The sequence below is a fragment of the Pinus tabuliformis genome, chromosome 9 (assembly GCF_031772625.1).
Source record: "Pinus tabuliformis cultivar Carrire ecotype Pingquan chromosome 9, CPIR1, whole genome shotgun sequence".
In the NCBI taxonomy this organism is placed as follows: Eukaryota; Viridiplantae; Streptophyta; class Pinopsida; order Pinales; family Pinaceae; genus Pinus; species Pinus tabuliformis.
Window position 1 is genome coordinate 1,662,483,793 of NC_142307.1, and position 5,010 is coordinate 1,662,488,802.

Sequence of the window (5,010 nt, forward strand, 5' to 3'; positions counted from 1 at the left end):
AGGGACTCCTTTGAGCAAAACCAACTTCAGAGATTCAGGGTCAAGTGTGCACCTAGCCCTTTTATAACTGAGTTGAAACCTCTCTCCTTAGTCTTCTAAAGATTCATCACTTCCCATGGTCATTCAGAAGATTTCTTCCTTGGTATCCTTTGACCTACAGTAGTCCTGGTATTTGTTGTTAAAGGCTTGCTGCATCTAAGCCCAAGTTGTGATACTGTTTCTAGGTAACCCCATGAACTAGCACAATGCTGCATCCTTGAGGGTAAAAGGAAACAATTTCAACTTCTACTCGTCTTCTCCATAGTCATAGTTTTGACAAAGAACAAAAAAATCAAACAAGAAGGTATCAGGGTCTTCAGTAGTCAATCCATGGAAGTGAGGTAAGGTTTAAGGACTTATTTTTTTCATTTTTGTGTCCCCATTGGTCTCTTCGATAGGAAAGGCACCTTCTATTCTTTCCCCATTTCCTCTAACATTTCTGTTTTTAGCCATGGTCTCAGGAGGAATGGTTTCTTGCTCTTCTTCCCCTATAGGTTCTTCAAATATGTCTGGCTGTTACCTAAGGGTGTTTCTTGGTTGTAGCCACCGAAGAAGAGAGAAGGTTGGTTGTGTGAAGGAGTGGGGGTGTTGGGCAAACATTTTTCTGAATTATCTCTACTCCTACGAGGCATGAAAGGAAATGATTTTAGGTGGTTTTTGTTTTTTTTTCTGCTTGTACTTGCAAAACTGAAATGGATTGAACAACAAATTGCAACTAACTGAAATGAACTTGCTGAAATGAATTTGTAGAATTGAAATGAAAGCAAGGAAATGACTAATCTACTTTGTTGGAATAGAAATTGCAGAATTGAAATGAAAGCAGGAAATGACTAATCTACTTTTGCTGAAATGGAAATTGCAGAATTGAAATGAAAGTAGGAAATGCCTAATCTACACTTGCTGAAATGAAATTGTAGAATGGAAATGAAACCAGGAAATGCCTAATCTACTTTCGCAGAATTGAAATTGCTGAATTGAAATGAAGCAACTACTCTACTTTTGCTGAAATAAACTACTTAGCAGAATGTTGCAGTAGAAAATAGAAGAAAAGCAGTAGTCAAAAATATTCTGACGCTTCCGTAACAATGGTTCCAAAAGCTAGTGAACACCAGTATTGTAGCAACAATGCTGCAATTTCTGGGGCTTCCTAGTTTACTTTTATCAACCCGGTAGTTCGTAACAAACTTGGAACCGGCGGTGCTATATGCACAAGTACTTAGCTCTTACTGCAAGCTGTCACTTGATCAACTGGTGAAAGTTCGCTAGGAGCTTAAGCCAACTTCTATGAGTTTTTGAAAGAAGATTTTACTACGATGGAAGAAAGCTAACTCTACAGGGGCTATTCTACTTGCAGAAAGAGAAAGAAAACTGAAATGAAGCGCAAACCCTAGTTTACTCACTAACCCTACTTTTGCAAAAAGAGATGGAAACTACTGAAATGGGTGCCATTGACTACTGAAAAGGTAAATTACATTTATTCAAGCTACTTCTGAAGAGAAATGAGAAGAAATCATCTTTTTGAATTTTTGAGTATTTTTATGTGGAATTATTATGCTTGTGATTTGACTAGTTGTGACTGTGCAGAGGTTTGGTGGCAAAGGAAGATGGAGTTGGCTTTTGTAGAGGGTGAAGAAGGTGTGGAGAGGTCCTAAGAAGCCCCTAGTACCCTTCTGAGGACATCCATTGTGATTAGACTTCGAAAAATCACTCACAGTAAATTCTACAGGAGGCTACAGGGGATCTACACGAGGTTCTATAGGAGGAGGCTGAAAGTTGTTTTTGGGGGTTTGAACATGGAAAAATGATGTGAAAATGGAAATGAAGGCTGGATGAAGGTGTTGAGAGGTCTAGGACTTGTTAAGGAAGGTCAGGGATGAATGAGATGGTTGGATTTGTTCAATTGGAAAGAAAGCAACATTATGGAAAAACGTAGAAATTAGGGCAGATTGGAGAAATGTTGTGAATGAGTTAGGAAATCTAGGAGAAGTGACTAGGTACTGGCTATTTTATGGAGGAATGATGAGCTGGGATGTCTTTCAAGAGATCTGCACATTTACTTCTTAAAACCTAACCAAAGCAAGAATTAAAAGACAAAGTTTTGTCTAGCTTGACCTAATTTCTAACCTAAAACCAGAAAATGTTGAATAATATCTTATGAACAGAAAAGCATGCAATAGAACTATGGTAAGAGAACATGAAATGATCTAAGCATTTGAATTTTAACTGATATCAACTTCTCCAACTCAATATATCACACTAGTAGTTGCATTGGAAGAGTAAAAACTGTGTTTTTGGTGGCAACAGTACTGCTTTGACCTGAAATCATGGTCCCAAGAAGGGAGAAAGGAAACCAAGACCTACTGTTGGCATTTTTGGATCTTTTTCTATCACTGCAACAACTTACTTAAGCAACTTGAAACAACAAAAAATATTCTAACCATCAAAAGCAACCTAATCTAATGAAGCAAAATGAGTATATGCATCAAAAATTAACTCATGAATGGAAACAAAACACATAAATGCACAAAGGAGGTGCTGGGAAGCTTGGGTTGGGCCCTAACCCAAGATCTTTAGCCCTTTGTAAAAGATCAGTGCAATATTAAAACCTGTTTCATCTTCATTATCAAAAATAACAGTTACATCACAAAAATTGTTCTTAAAAAGAGCTCGAAAATGAGCTGAGTACAATGCTGCACAAAAGTGCGAAAATATACTAAGAACTAGCTAACCTACTAATGCTCGAGGCCTTCTTATTTATACAACTGGAGACTCCCAACAATCCTCTTAGAATTAAGGAACTCGTCTTTCCAGAACTGAAGATAACAATAGTCCTACTTTACTTGCTCGGCTGCCCCTTGAAAAAATCAATGTGGGCCTTTGTACTCCGAGCTGCTGATGGAGGATTCTAGGCAAGGGGTCATTAATGAAGGAGACACCCTTCCTACAAGTCCTCTTCCCTTTTTCCTCACGTTTGGCTACCATTGGCTCATAAATTCATTGTCCTTGTCCAAAAATTTGTCCAAAAAATCTGCAATAAACACTCACTAGACTACATGGCCAAGTGACTAACCCAATTCACTCTATTGACATAAATATATTCAAAAAAATGAAAAAAACTACTAAGAATGGTGGATTAAATTGAAATAATAGGCAGAATGAGCCCATATAGTTACCCATTTCTGGGGCTCATCACTAACCTCTCCTTTGTTTGGTCTTTTCGGGAAAGATGTCGAGTTCATATGGATTGACAACTGTCAAGAAGCTTTGGATACCTTGAAAAGTAAACTTGTGACTTCCCCAATTTTGAGAGGTCTGAACTAGGCCCTACCTTTCCACATTCATACAGATGCCTTGAACAAAGCGATAGGATCAACCTTAGGGCAACTTGAAGAGAAGCTACCTTATGCCATATATTTTGTAAGTAAAAACTTGTCGAAGGCAGAATTAAACTACACTGTAACCGAGAAGGAGCTCCTAGCTGTAGTCCATTCCCTAAATAAATTCAGACACTACATCACTGGCTATCAAACATTTGTACACATTGATCATGCTACAATTAAGTATTTAATGAACAAACCATATTTAAATGCTCGCATTATTAGATGGTTTCTTTTATTGCAGCAATTTGATTTAACCATTGTTGATAAGCCAGGTAAGGAAAATGTTGTTGCTGATTTTTTGTCTAGAATAGATCTGCCTGCAGGTGAAGAAGGAATGGTGGATGATCAAATGCTAGATGAACACCTATTCGCTATCTCAGTACTCTCTCCATGGTTTTCTGATATAGCAAATTACTTGGTTTCTGCACAGTTCCCGCCACACCTATCCTCAAAAGAGAAGAGCAAGATCGTGAGGAAAAGTTCCCCTTTCACTTGGATTGGGGGAAATCTCTTCAAACTTGGCCTAAATCAGGTTTTGAGAAGATGTTTCATGGAGGAGGATGTTTTTGACATTCTCCTAACTTGTTATGATGGGCCCTGTGGGGGTTATTTTGTAGCAAAGAGGACTGCCTTCAAAATTCTGCAAGAAGGTTACTATTGGCCCACTCTTCATCAAGATGTAAGGAGATATATCAGACAATGTGACCGGTGTCAAAGGATGGGAAAACCTACTCCAATGGATGAGATGCCCCTGCAACCTCAAGTGACTTTCGAGGCATTTGAGAAGTGGGGCATGGACTTTATGGGTCTTGTCAACCCTCCTTCAAAGCAGAAATATTACATCATCGTGTGCACTGATTATCTGACAAAAGGGGCAGAAACAAAGGTGATAAAGGTAGCAACAGAAGAAAAAATAGCTAAGTTTTGAAGGGAGAATATATCCTATAAGTTTGGGTATCCAATAGAATTAGTCACAGACCAAGGGAGTCAGTTTACCTCTAATTTGATTGAAGACCAGTTCTCACATCACAAAATTAAGCACTGAACTTCCACCCCTTACCATCCGCAAGCAAATGGATAGGTGGAAGTCACTAATAGAGCTTTAGAAGGAATTTTGACCAAGGTAGTGAGCAGCAGCAGAAAAGATTGGGCAGATCGATTGGTTGAGGCCACCTGGGCCTATAACACCACATGGAAGGCCACCACAGGGTTCACACCCTATGAGCTGGTCTATGGGAAGAAGGCTTTGCTGTCAATAGAATTTGAATACAACACACTAAGGATGGCAGCTCAGTTGGACCTAGATCTGAGCCATGCACAGAAGGAAAGGTTACTCTAGCTAAATGGATTAGATGAACAAAGATTGCAGGCCCTTCTCCACACAGACATAGTCCAACTTCAAAGGAAAATAGGGCATGACAAACACCTCAAAGAGAAACAATTCGAGCAAGGATATTGGGTGCTGCTGTATGACTCAAGGTATAAAGATTTCAAGGGAAAACTAAGGACAAGATGGCTGGGACCGTACATAGTAGAAAAGTGCAATGACAATGGTTCAGTTCTGATCAGGATCATCGATGAAGAAGCCATC